The following is a 14,588-nucleotide window of genomic DNA, read 5'->3' as shown; positions in this document are numbered from 1 at the left end:
TGCCCCGCTTTCAAGTCCTCTTGGCAGCCTTACTTCAGTCTATTTTTGGACGATAGCTGTCATTTATAACTCTGCAGGTTTGTGAATTACAGTGCCCCTGAGCTCCTTTCTTCAACTCGCTTTCTTGTGACCTGGCCGCAACACCGCAGGATGGCTTCAGGCCCTAATCTGGTTCCGGCCCGGCATGCTGAGCCTTTGGTTAATTCCTCTTCCTGGTTGGAAATGAGAGTTGAATTTGCCCGTCCAGACACCTCCAGCTAGCCTCTCATTGGTTCTCGCTATTCCTGTTCATCTTCCGCAGAAATTGCAAACTGGGCCAAACAGGAGGTTAAAGGGACTGACTCTCCAAGTCGGGAGAGTGTTAGTAAAGCGTCTGGAATGTTGCACCCGAGTACCAGGGGAAGAAAACTGAGACATATTTGAACACGTCTCCCGTTCACATGGTTGATCATACTTGGGTTCCACATGCATGTTTTAGCTGAAGGAAGAATACCTAAAACCTGGGTAGTTGAAACCCGTGGAATGGGTACCATGCAATATGACTTCAAAGGGTCTTCATTTGCTCACGAACCTCTCCAATCCTATCACTGCTGCGTTTATGCCCCTGTACACATGCTTGATTCTCTTTCGGAGACATAGCAATCCATAGGTTTTAAGATACTTACTAGTCAGGTACATTCTTAGGCGTTTAATATGCGGTGTTGAGTCCATTTCATTGAGCAAGGAGTAGCTCTTGTCTATTCCATATTTGGCTTAAGGAACTTTATCTGTGCTCATTTCAATCTCTGGTTTTATGCAGCACCCCAACTCACCTTTCCCCTTAAGCAAGCATAAGTTGGTTTTCTAAATTTGAGACCCTGTTCTGTTCTGTAATTCAGTTCCTGTGTAGCCAAGTTTCCATTCCGTGTATTACTGATATCTTATGATGTTTCTTTTTCTGTGTGACTTATTTCAGTTAGAATCATCATACCTGAATCCACTCATTGTGCTGCTAAGGGCCTGATGACACAGATTTCATTGCTGAGTGATATTGCTTTGTAAGTAAATACCACAACTTCTTTATCCATTTTTCACTTTCTGCGATGTTGAACTTGTACTGTAAACGAGGTTCTTGTAAACAGAGCCGTTCCAAACTTTGGGGTGGCTGTGTCTTTTTGATTTTAATTTCCCTAAGCTATAGGACCATAAGTGGAAGTGCCCTAGGTTCTGTTGCTTTGTATTTTTGATATTTCAGGAAACACCATACACTTCTCCCGAGTGGTTGTTGGCAATTTACATCCCGCCCATCAGCATAACAAGGCTCCCAGTTCTCCATGGCCTGTCCTGCCTTTCTGGATTTTACACTTTTTTCAGATGGCCCTTTTGACCGGGGGGAAGTGAGACTTCATTGTAGTGCAGATTTCCTTTGCAAGCTTGCTTGGTTGGCCAAAAAGGGCGTATGCATTTTTTCCTGAATATATTCAGGAAAAAACGCATACGCCCTTTTTGGCCAAGTGCATGATTGTGGACGTTCGGCCTCTTTTCCTATGCTTTCAATGCAATTCCAGTCTACCTCCTGAAATCGGTTTCCTGCAATTCTGCCCCGCTTTCAAGTCCTCTTGGCAGCCTTACTTCAGTCTATTTTTGGACGATAGCTGTCATTTATAACTCTGCAGGTTTGTGAATTACAGTGCCCCTGAGCTCCTTTCTTCAACTCGTTTTCTTGTGAGCTGGCCGCAACACCGCAGGATGGCTTCAGGCCCTAATCTGGTTCCGGCACGGCACACTGAGCCTTTGGTTATTTCCTCTTCCTGGTGGGAAATGAGAGTTAAATTTGCCCGTCCAGACACCTCCAGCTAGCCTCTCATTGGTTCTCGCTATTCCTGTTCATCTTCCGCAGAAATTGCAAACTGGGCCAAACAGGAGGTTAAAGGCGCTGACTCTCCAAGTGGGGAGAGTGTTAGTAAAGCGTCTGGAATGTTGCACCCGAGTACCAGGGGACGAAAACTGAGACATATTTGAACACGTCTCCCGTTCACATGGTTGATCATACTTGGGTTCCACATGCATGTTTTAGCTGAAGGAAGAATACCTTAAACCTGGGTAGTTGAAACCCGTGGAATGGGTACCATGCAATATGACTTCAAAGGGTCTTCATTTGCTCACCGAACCTCTCCAATCCTATCACTGCTGCGTTTATGCCCCTGTACACATGCTTGATTCTCTTTCGGAGACATAGCAATCCATAGGTTTTAAGATACTTACTAGTCAGGTACATTCTTAGGCGTTTAATATGCGGTGTTGAGTCCATTTCGTTGAGCAAGGAGTAGCTCTTGTCTATTCCATATTTGGCTTAAGGAACTTTATCTGTGCTCATTTCAATCTCTGGTTTTATGCAGCACCCCAACTCACCTTTCCCCTTAAGCAAGCATAAGTTGGTTTTCGAAATTTGAGACCCTGTTCTGTTCTGTAATTCAGTTCCTGTGTAGCCAAGTTTACATTCCGTGTATTACTGATATCTTATGATGTTTCTTTTTCTGTGTGACTTATTTCAGTTACAATCATCATACCTGAATCCACTCATTGTGCTGCTAAGGGCCTGATGACACAGATTTCATTGCTGAGTGATATTGCTTTTTAAGTAAATACCACAACTTCTTTATCCATTTTTCACTTTCTGCGATGTTGAACTTGTACTGTAAACGAGGTTCTTGTAAACAGAGCCGTTCCAAACTTTGGGGTGTCTGTGTCTTTTTGATTTTAAATTCCCTAAGCTATAGGACCATAAGTGGAAGTGCCCTAGGCTCTGTTGCTTTGTTTTTTAGATGTTTCAGGAAACACCATACACTTCTCCCGAGTGGTTGTTGGCAATTTACATCCCGCCCATCAGCATAACAAGGCTCCCAGTTCTCCATGGCCTGTCCTGCCTTTCTGGATTTTACACTTTTTTCAGATGGCCCTTTTGAACAGGGGGAAGTGAGACTTCATTGTAGTGCCGATTTCCTTTGCAAGCTTGCTTGGTTGGCCAAAAAGGGCGTATGCGTTTTTTCCTGAATATATTCAGGAAAAAACGCATACGCCATTTTTGGCCAAGTGCATCATTCTGGACGTTCTGCCTCTTTTCCTATGCTTTCAATGCAATTCCAGTCTACCTCCTGAAATCGGTTTCCTGCAATTCTGCCCCGCTTTCAAGTCCTCTTGGCAGCCTTACTTCAGTCTATTTTTGGACGATAGCTGTCATTTATAACTCTGCAGGTTTGTGAATTACAGTGCCCCTGAGCTCCTTTCTTCAACTCGCTTTCTTGTGACCTGGCCGCAACACCGCAGGATGGCTTCAGGCCCTAATCTGGTTCCGGCCCGGCACGCTGAGCCTTTGGTTAATTCCTCTTCCTGGTGGGAAATGAGAGTTGAATTTGCCCGTCCAGACACCTCCAGCTAGCCTCTCATTGGATCTCGCTATTCCTGTTCATCTTCCGCAGAAATTGCAAACTGGGCCAAACAGGAGGTTAAAGGCGCTGACTCTCCAAGTGGGGAGAGTGTTAGTAAAGCGTCTGGAATGTTGCACCCGAGTACCAGGGGAGGAAAACTGAGACATATTTGAACACGTCTCCCGTTCACATGGTTGATCATACTCTGGGTTCCACATGCATGTTTTAGCTGAAGGAAGAATACCTTAAACCTGGAGAGTTGAGACCCGTGTAATGGGTACCATGCAATATGACTTCAAAGGGTCTTCATTTGCTCCCCGAACCTCTCCAATCCTATCACTGCTGCGTTTATGCCCCTGTACACACGCTTGATTCTCTTTTGGAGACATAGCAATCCATACGTTTTAAGATACTTACTAGTCAGGTACATTCTTAGGCGTTTAATATGGGGTTTTGAGTCCATTTCGTTGAGCAAGGAGTAGCTCTTGTCTATTCCATATTTGGCTTAAGGAACTTTATCTGTGCTCATTTCAATCTCTGGTTTTATGCAGCACCCCAACTCACCTTTCCCCTTAAGCAAGCATAAGTTGATTTTCTAAATTTGAGACCCTGTTCTGTTTTGGAATGCAGTTCCTGTGTAGCCAAGTTTACATTCCGTGTATTAGTGATATCTTATGATGTTTCTTTTTCTGTGTGACTTATTTCAGTTAGAATCATCATACCTGAATCCACTCATTGTGCTGCTAAGGGCCTGATGACACAGATTTCATTGCTGAGTGATATTGCTTTGTAAGTAAATACCACAACTTCTTTATCCATTTTTCACTTTCTGCGATGTTGAACTTGTACTGTAAACGAGGTTCTTGTAAACAGAGCCGTTCCAAACTTTGGGGTGGCTGTGTCTTTTTCATTTTAATTTCCCTAAGCTATAGGACCATAAGTGGAAGTGCCCTAGGTTCTGTTGCTTTGTTTTTTAGATGTTTCAGGAAACACCATACACTTCTCCCGAGTGGTTGTTGGCAAATTACATCCCGCCCATCAGCATAACAAGGCTCCCAGTTCTCCATGGTCTGTCCTGCCTTTCTGGATTTTACACTTTTTTCAGATGGCCCTTTTGACCGGGGGGAAGTGAGACTTCATTGTAGTGCAGATTTCCTTTGCAAGCTTGCTTGGTTGGCCAAAAAGGGCGTATGCGTTTTTTCCTGAATATATTCAGGAAAAAACGCATACGCCCTTTTTGGCCAAGTGCATCATTGTGGACGTTCTGCCTCTTTTCCTATGCTTTCAATGCAATTCCAGTCTACCTCCTGAAATCGGTTTCCTGCAATTCTGCCCCGCTTTCAAGTCCTCTTGGCAGCCTTACTTCAGTCTATTTTTGGACGATAGCTGTCATTTATAACTCTGCAGGTTTGTGAATTACAGTGCCCCTGAGCTCCTTTCTTCAACTCGCTTTCTTGTGACCTGGCCGCAACACCGCAGGATGGCTTCAGGCCCTAATCTGGTTCCAGCCCGGCATGCTGAGCCTTTGGTTAATTCCTCTTCCTGGTGGGAAATGAGAGTTGAATTTCCCCGTCCAGACACCTCCAGCTAGCCTCTCATTGGTTCTCGCTATTCCTGTTCATCTTCCGCAGAAATTGCAAACTGGGCCAAACAGGAGGTTAAAGGGACTGACTCTCCAAGTCGGGAGAGTGTTAGTAAAGCGTCTGGAATGTTGCACCCGAGTACCAGGGGAAGAAAACTGAGACATATTTGAACACGTCTCCCGTTCACATGGTTGATCATACTTGGGTTCCACATGCATGTTTTAGCTGAAGGAAGAATACCTAAAACCTGGGTAGTTGAAACCCGTGGAATGGGTACCATGCAATATGACTTCAAAGGGTCTTCATTTGCTCACGAACCTCTCCAATCCTATCACTGCTGCGTTTATGCCCCTGTACACATGCTTGATTCTCTTTCGGAGACATAGCAATCCATAGGTTTTAAGATACTTACTAGTCAGGTACATTCTTAGGCGTTTAATATGCGGTGTTGAGTCCATTTCGTTGAGCAAGGAGTAGCTCTTGTCTATTCCATATTTGGCTTAAGGAACTTTATCTGTGCTCATTTCAATCTCTGGTTTTATGCAGCACCCCAACTCACCTTTCCCCTTAAGCAAGCATAAGTTGGTTTTCTAAATTTGAGACCCTGTTCTGTTCTGTAATTCAGTTCCTGTGTAGCCAAGTTTCCATTCCGTGTATTACTGATATCTTATGATGTTTCTTTTTCTGTGTGACTTATTTCAGTTAGAATCATCATACCTGAATCCACTCATTGTGCTGCTAAGGGCCTGATGACACAGATTTCATTGCTGAGTGATATTGCTTTGTAAGTAAATACCACAACTTCTTTATCCATTTTTCACTTTCTGCGATGTTGAACTTGTACTGTAAACGAGGTTCTTGTAAACAGAGCCATTCCAAACTTTGGGGTGGCTGTGTCTTTTTGATTTTAAATTCCCTAAGCTATAGGACCATAAGTGGAAGTGCCCTAGGCTCTGTTGCTTTGTTTTTTAGATGTTTCAGGAAACACCATACACTTCTCCCGAGTGGTTGTTTGCAATTTACATCCCGCCCATCAGCATAACAAGGCTCCCAGTTCTCCATGGCCTGTCCTGCCTTTCTGGATTTTACACTTTTTTCAGATGGCCCTTTTGACCGGGGGGAAGTGAGACTTCATTGTAGTGCAGATTTCCTTTGTAAGCTTGCTTGGTTGGCCAAAAAGGGCGTATGCGTTTTTTCCTGAATATATTCAGGAAAAAACGCATACGCCCTTTTTGGCCAAGTGCATCATTGTGGACGTTCTGCCTCTTTTCCTATGCCTTCAGTGCAATTCCATTCTACCTCCTGAAATCGGTTTCCTGCAATTCTGCCCCGCTTTCAAGTCCTCTTGGCAGCCTTACTTCAGTCTATTTTTGGACGATAGCTGTCATTTATAACTCTGCAGGTTTGTGAATTACAGTGCCCCTGAGCTCCTTTCTTCAACTCGCTTTCTTGTGACCTGGCCACAACACCGCAGGATGTCTTCAGGCCCTAATCTGGTTCTGGCACGGCATGCTGAGCCTTTGGTTATTTCCTCTTCCTGGTGGGAAATGAGAGTTAAATTTGCCCGTCCAGACACCTCCAGCTAGCCTCTCATTGGTTCTCGCTATTCCTGTTCATCTTCCGCAGAAATTGCAAACTGGGCCAAACAGGAGGTTAAAGGGACTGACTCTCCAAGTCGGGAGAGTGTTAGTAAAGCGTCTGGAATGTTGCACCCGAGTACCAGGGGAAGAAAACTGAGACATATTTGAACACGTCTCCCGTTCATATGGTTGATCATACTTGGGTTCCACATGCATGTTTTAGCTGAAGGAAGAATACCTAAAACCTGGGTAGTTGAAACCCGTGGAATTGGTACCATGCAATATGACTTCAAAGGGTCTTCATTTGCTCACGAACCTCTCCAATCCTATCACTGCTGCGTTTATGCCCCTGTACACATGCTTGATTCTCTTTCGGAGACATAGCAATCCATAGGTTTTAAGATACTTACTAGTCAGGTACATTCTTAGGCGTTTAATATGCGGTGTTGAGTCCATTTCGTTGAGCAAGGAGTAGCTCTTGTCTATTCCATATTTGGCTTAAGGAACTTTATCTGTCCTCATTTCAATCTCTGGTTTTATGCAGCACCCCAACTCACCTTTCCCCTTAAGCAAGCATAAGTTGGTTTTCTAAATTTGAGACCCTGTTCTGTTCTGTAATTCAGTTCCTGTGTAGCCAAGTTTCCATTCCGTGTATTACTGATATCTTATGATGTTTCTTTTTCTGTGTGACTTATTTCAGTTAGAATCATCATACCTGAATCCACTCATTGTTCTGCTAAGGGCCTGATGACACAGATTTCATTGCTGAGTGATATTGCTTTGTAAGTAAATACCACAACTTCTTTATCCATTTTTCACTTTCTGCGATGTTGAACTTGTACTGTAAACGAGGTTCTTGTAAACAGAGCCATTCCAAACTTTGGGGTGGCTGTGTCTTTTTGATTTTAAATTCCCTAAGCTATAGGACCATAAGTGGAAGTGCCCTAGGCTCTGTTGCTTTGTTTTTTAGATGTTTCAGGAAACACCATACACTTCTCCCGAGTGGTTGTTTGCAATTTACATCCCGCCCATCAGCATAACAAGGCTCCCAGTTCTCCATGGCCTGTCCTGCCTTTCTGGATTTTACACTTTTTTCAGATGGCCCTTTTGACCGGGGGGAAGTGAGACTTCATTGTAGTGCAGATTTCCTTTGTAAGCTTGCTTGGTTGGCCAAAAAGGGCGTATGCGTTTTTTCCTGAATATATTCAGGAAAAAACGCATACGCCCTTTTTGGCCAAGTGCATCATTGTGGACGTTCGGCCTCTTTTCCTATGCTTTCAATGCAATTCCAGTCTACCTCCTGAAATCGGTTTCCTGCAATTCTGCCCCGCTTTCAAGTCCTCTTGGCAGCCTTACTTCAGTCTATTTTTGGACGATAGCTGTCATTTATAACTCTGCAGGTGTGTGAATTACAGTGCCCCTGAGCTCCTTTCTTCAACTCGCTTTCTTGTGACCTGGCCGCAACACCGCAGGATGGCTTCAGGCCCTAATCTGGTTCCAGCCCGGCATGCTGAGCCTTTGGTTAATTCCTCTTCCTGGTGGGAAATGAGAGTTGAATTTGCCCGTCCAGACACCTCCAGCTAGCCTCTCATTGGTTCTCGCTATTCCTGTTCATCTTCCGCAGAAATTGCAAACTGGGCCAAACAGGAGGTTAAAGGGACTGACTCTCCAAGTCGGGAGAGTGTTAGTAAAGCGTCTGGAATGTTGCACCCGAGTACCAGGGGAAGAAAACTGAGACATATTTGAACACGTCTCCCGTTCACATGGTTGATCATACTTGGGTTCCACATGCATGTTTTAGCTGAAGGAAGAATACCTAAAACCTGGGTAGTTGAAACCCGTGGAATGGGTACCATGCAATATGACTTCAAAGGGTCTTCATTTGCTCACGAACCTCTCCAATCCTATCACTGCTGCGTTTATGCCCCTGTACACATGCTTGATTCTCTTTCGGAGACATAGCAATCCATAGGTTTTAAGATACTTACTAGTCAGGTACATTCTTAGGCGTTTAATATGCGGTGTTGAGTCCATTTCGTTGAGCAAGGAGTAGCTCTTGTCTATTCCATATTTGGCTTAAGGAACTTTATCTGTGCTCATTTCAATCTCTGGTTTTATGCAGCACCCCAACTCACCTTTCCCCTTAAGCAAGCATAAGTTGGTTTTCTAAATTTGAGACCCTGTTCTGTTCTGTAATTCAGTTCCTGTGTAGCCAAGTTTCCATTCCGTGTATTACTGATATCTTATGATGTTTCTTTTTCTGTGTGACTTATTTCAGTTAGAATCATCATACCTGAATCCACTCATTGTGCTGCTAAGGGCCTGATGACACAGATTTCATTGCTGAGTGATATTGCTTTGTAAGTAAATACCACAACTTCTTTATCCATTTTTCACTTTCTGCGATGTTGAACTTGTACTGTAAACGAGGTTCTTGTAAACAGAGCCATTCCAAACTTTGGGGTGGCTGTGTCTTTTTGATTTTAAATTCCCTAAGCTATAGGACCATAAGTGGAAGTGCCCTAGGCTCTGTTGCTTTGTTTTTTAGATGTTTCAGGAAACACCATACACTTCTCCCGAGTGGTTGTTGGCAATTTACATCCCGCCCATCAGCATAACAAGGCTCCCAGTTCTCCATGGCCTGTCCTGCCTTTCTGGATTTTACACTTTTTTCAGATGGCCCTTTTGACCGGGGGGAAGTGAGACTTCATTGTAGTGCAGATTTCCTTTGTAAGCTTGCTTGGTTGGCCAAAAAGGGCGTATGCGTTTTTTCCTGAATATATTCAGGAAAAAACGCATACGCCCTTTTTGGCCAAGTGCATCATTGTGGACGTTCTGCCTCTTTTCCTATGCCTTCAGTGCAATTCCAGTCTACCTCCTGAAATCGGTTTCCTGCAATTCTGCCCCGCTTTCAAGTCCTCTTGGCAGCCTTACTTCAGTCTATTTTTGGACGATAGCTGTCATTTATAACTCTGCAGGTTTGTGAATTACAGTGCCCCTGAGCTCCTTTCTTCAACTCGCTTTCTTGTGACCTGGCCGCAACACCGCAGGATGTCTTCAGGCCCTAATCTGGTTCTGGCACGGCATGCTGAGCCTTTGGTTATTTCCTCTTCCTGGTGGGAAATGAGAGTTAAATTTGCCCGTCCAGACACCTCCAGCTAGCCTCTCATTGGTTCTCGCTATTCCTGTTCATCTTCCGCAGAAATTGCAAACTGGGCCAAACAGGAGGTTAAAGGGACTGACTCTCCAAGTCGGGAGAGTGTTAGTAAAGCGTCTGGAATGTTGCACCCGAGTACCAGGGGAAGAAAACTGAGACATATTTGAACACGTCTCCCGTTCACATGGTTGATCATACTTGGGTTCCACATGCATGTTTTAGCTGAAGGAAGAATACCTAAAACCTGGGTAGTTGAAACCCGTGGAATGGGTACCATGCAATATGACTTCAAAGGGTCTTCATTTGCTCACGAACCTCTCCAATCCTATCACTGCTGCGTTTATGCCCCTGTACACATGCTTGATTCTCTTTCGGAGACATAGCAATCCATAGGTTTTAAGATACTTACTAGTCAGGTACATTCTTAGGCGTTTAATATGCGGTGTTGAGTCCATTTCGTTGAGCAAGGAGTAGCTCTTGTCTATTCCATATTTGGCTTAAGGAACTTTATCTGTGCTCATTTCAATCTCTGGTTTTATGCAGCACCCCAACTCACCTTTCCCCTTAAGCAAGCATAAGTTGGTTTTCTAAATTTGAGACCCTGTTCTGTTCTGTAATTCAGTTCCTGTGTAGCCAAGTTTCCATTCCGTGTATTACTGATATCTTATGATGTTTCTTTTTCTGTGTGACTTATTTCAGTTAGAATCATCATACCTGAATCCACTCATTGTGCTGCTAAGGGCCTGATGACACAGATTTCATTGCTGAGTGATATTGCTTTGTAAGTAAATACCACAACTTCTTTATCCATTTTTCACTTTCTGCGATGTTGAACTTGTACTGTAAACGAGGTTCTTGTAAACAGAGCCATTCCAAACTTTGGGGTGGCTGTGTCTTTTTGATTTTAAATTCCCTAAGCTATAGGACCATAAGTGGAAGTGCCCTAGGCTCTGTTGCTTTGTTTTTTAGATGTTTCAGGAAACACCATACACTTCTCCCGAGTGGTTGTTTGCAATTTACATCCCGCCCATCAGCATAACAAGGCTCCCAGTTCTCCATGGCCTGTCCTGCCTTTCTGGATTTTACACTTTTTTCAGATGGCCCTTTTGACCGGGGGGAAGTGAGACTTCATTGTAGTGCAGATTTCCTTTGTAAGCTTGCTTGGTTGGCCAAAAAGGGCGTATGCGTTTTTTCCTGAATATATTCAGGAAAAAACGCATACGCCCTTTTTGGCCAAGTGCATCATTGTGGACGTTCTGCCTCTTTTCCTATGCCTTCAGTGCAATTCCAGTCTACCTCCTGAAATCGGTTTCCTGCAATTCTGCCCCGCTTTCAAGTCCTCTTGGCAGCCTTACTTCAGTCTATTTTTGGACGATAGCTGTCATTTATAACTCTGCAGGTTTGTGAATTACAGTGCCCCTGAGCTCCTTTCTTCAACTCGCTTTCTTGTGACCTGGCCGCAACACCGCAGGATGTCTTCAGGCCCTAATCTGGTTCTGGCACGGCATGCTGAGCCTTTGGTTATTTCCTCTTCCTGGTGGGAAATGAGAGTTAAATTTGCCCGTCCAGACACCTCCAGCTAGCCTCTCATTGGTTCTCGCTATTCCTGTTCATCTTCCGCAGAAATTGCAAACTGGGCCAAACAGGAGGTTAAAGGGACTGACTCTCCAAGTCGGGAGAGTGTTAGTAAAGCGTCTGGAATGTTGCACCCGAGTACCAGGGGAAGAAAACTGAGACATATTTGAACACGTCTCCCGTTCATATGGTTGATCATACTTGGGTTCCACATGCATGTTTTAGCTGAAGGAAGAATACCTAAAACCTGGGTAGTTGAAACCCGTGGAATTGGTACCATGCAATATGACTTCAAAGGGTCTTCATTTGCTCACGAACCTCTCCAATCCTATCACTGCTGCGTTTATGCCCCTGTACACATGCTTGATTCTCTTTCGGAGACATAGCAATCCATAGGTTTTAAGATACTTACTAGTCAGGTACATTCTTAGGCGTTTAATATGCGGTGTTGAGTCCATTTCGTTGAGCAAGGAGTAGCTCTTGTCTATTCCATATTTGGCTTAAGGAACTTTATCTGTGCTCATTTCAATCTCTGGTTTTATGCAGCACCCCAACTCACCTTTCCCCTTAAGCAAGCATAAGTTGGTTTTCTAAATTTGAGACCCTGTTCTGTTCTGTAATTCAGTTCCTGTGTAGCCAAGTTTCCATTCCGTGTATTACTGATATCTTATGATGTTTCTTTTTCTGTGTGACTTATTTCAGTTAGAATCATCATACCTGAATCCACTCATTGTGCTGCTAAGGGCCTGATGACACAGATTTCATTGCTGAGTGATATTGCTTTGTAAGTAAATACCACAACTTCTTTATCCATTTTTCACTTTCTGCGATGTTGAACTTGTACTGTAAACGAGGTTCTTGTAAACAGAGCCATTCGAAACTTTGGGGTGGCTGTGTCTTTTTGATTTTAAATTCCCTAAGCTATAGGACCATAAGTGGAAGTGCCCTAGGCTCTGTTGCTTTGTTTTTTAGGTGTTTCAGGAAACACCATACACTTCTCCCGAGTGGTTGTTTGCAATTTACATCCCGCCCATCAGCATAACAAGTCTCCCAGTTGTCCATGGCCTGTCCTGCCTTTCTGGATTTTACACTTTTTTCAGATGGCCCTTTTGACCGGGGGGAAGTGAGACTTCATTGTAGTGCAGATTTCCTTTGTAAGCTTGCTTGGTTGGCCAAAAAGGGCGTATGCGTTTTTTCCTGAATATATTCAGGAAAAAACGCATACGCCCTTTTTGGCCAAGTGCATCATTGTGGACGTTCGGCCTCTTTTCCTATGCTTTCAATGCAATTCCAGTCTACCTCCTGAAATCGGTTTCCTGCAATTCTGCCCCGCTTTCAAGTCCTCTTGGCAGCCTTACTTCAGTCTATTTTCGGACGATAGCTGTCATTTATAACTCTGCAGGTTTGTGAATTACAGTGCCCCTGAGCTCCTTTCTTCAACTCGCTTTCTTGTGACCTGGCCGCACCACCGCAGGATGGCTTCAGGCCCTAATCTGGTTCCAGCCCGGCATGCTGAGCCTTTGGTTAATTCCTCTTCCTGGTGGGAAATGAGAGTTGAATTTGCCCGTCCAGACACCTCCAGCTAGCCTCTCATTGGTTCTCGCTATTCCTGTTCATCTTCCGCAGAAATTGCAAACTGGGCCAAACAGGAGGTTAAAGGGACTGACTCTCCAAGTCGGGAGAGTGTTAGTAAAGCGTCTGGAATGTTGCACCCGAGTACCAGGGGAAGAAAACTGAGACATATTTGAACACGTCTCCCGTTCACATGGTTGATCATACTTGGGTTCCACATTCATGTTTTAGCTGAAGGAAGAATACCTAAAACCTGTGTAGTTGAAACCCGTGGAATGGGTACCATGCAATATGACTTCAAAGGGTCTTCATTTGCTCACGAACCTCTCCAATCCTATCACTGCTGCGTTTATGCCCCTGTACACATGCTTGATTCTCTTTCGGAGACATAGCAATCCATAGGTTTTAAGATACTTACTAGTCAGGTACATTCTTAGGCGTTTAATATGCGGTGTTGAGTCCATTTCGTTGAGCAAGGAGTAGCTCTTGTCTATTCCATATTTGGCTTAAGGAACTTTATCTGTGCTCATTTCAATCTCTGGTTTTATGCAGCACCCCAACTCACCTTTCCCCTTAAGCAAGCATAAGTTGGTTTTCTAAATTTGAGACCCTGTTCTGTTCTGTAATTCAGTTCCTGTGTAGCCAAGTTTCCATTCCGTGTATTACTGATATCTTATGATGTTTCTTTTTCTGTGTGACTTATTTCAGTTAGAATCATCATACCTGAATCCACTCATTGTGCTGCTAAGGGCCTGATGACACAGATTTCATTGCTGAGTGATATTGCTTTGTAAGTAAATACCACAACTTCTTTATCCATTTTTCACTTTCTGCGATGTTGAACTTGTACTGTAAACGAGGTTCTTGTAAACAGAGCCATTCCAAACTTTGGGGTGGCTGTGTCTTTTTGATTTTAAATTCCCTAAGCTATAGGACCATAAGTGGAAGTGCCCTAGGCTCTGTTGCTTTGTTTTTTAGATGTTTCAGGAAACACCATACACTTCTCCCGAGTGGTTGTTTGCAATTTACATCCCGCCCATCAGCATAACAAGGCTCCCAGTTCTCCATGGCCTGTCCTGCCTTTCTGGATTTTACACTTTTTTCAGATGGCCCTTTTGACCGGGGGGAAGTGAGACTTCATTGTAGTGCAGATTTCCTTTGTAAGCTTGCTTGGTTGGCCAAAAAGGGCGTATGCGTTTTTTCCTGAATATATTCAGGAAAAAACGCATACGCCCTTTTTGGCCAAGTGCATCATTGTGGACGTTCTGCCTCTTTTCCTATGCCTTCAGTGCAATTCCAGTCTACCTCCTGAAATCGGTTTCCTGCAATTCTGCCCCGCTTTCAAGTCCTCTTGGCAGCCTTACTTCAGTCTATTTTTGGACGATAGCTGTCATTTATAACTCTGCAGGTTTGTGAATTACAGTGCCCCTGAGCTCCTTTCTTCAACTCGCTTTCTTGTGAGCTGGCCGCAACACCGCAGGATGTCTTCAGGCCCTAATCTGGTTCTGGCACGGCATGCTGAGCCTTTGGTTATTTCCTCTTCCTGGTGGGAAATGAGAGTTAAATTTGCCCGTCCAGACACCTCCAGCTAGCCTCTCATTGGTTCTCGCTATTCCTGTTCATCTTCCGCAGAAATTGCAAACTGGGCCAAACAGGAGGTTAAAGGGACTGACTCTCCAAGTCGGGAGAGTGTTAGTAAAGCGTCTGGAATGTT

At 44.1% G+C, this 14,588-nt stretch overlaps 1 long non-coding RNA gene across 4 annotated transcripts in view; it reads left to right on the top strand.

The window, feature by feature from the left end:
• The first annotated feature begins 2,551 nt into the window (after positions 1-2,551).
• The window catches only part of LOC307181274, a 134,295-nt gene continuing 122,258 nt past the window's right edge, over positions 2,552-14,588 (top strand). For all 4 annotated transcript variants that reach the window (XR_013826303.1, XR_013826304.1, XR_013826305.1 and 1 more), the window contains exon 1: positions 2,552-2,620. This is a non-coding gene — a long non-coding RNA (uncharacterized lncRNA). The remainder of the gene's footprint in view (positions 2,621-14,588) is intronic.

Source organism: Stenella coeruleoalba (genome assembly GCF_951394435.1).
Source record: "Stenella coeruleoalba genome assembly, contig: scaffold_104, whole genome shotgun sequence".
Lineage (NCBI taxonomy): Eukaryota > Metazoa > Chordata > Mammalia > Artiodactyla > Delphinidae > Stenella > Stenella coeruleoalba.
This window is presented reverse-complemented; position numbering and strand designations above follow the sequence as displayed.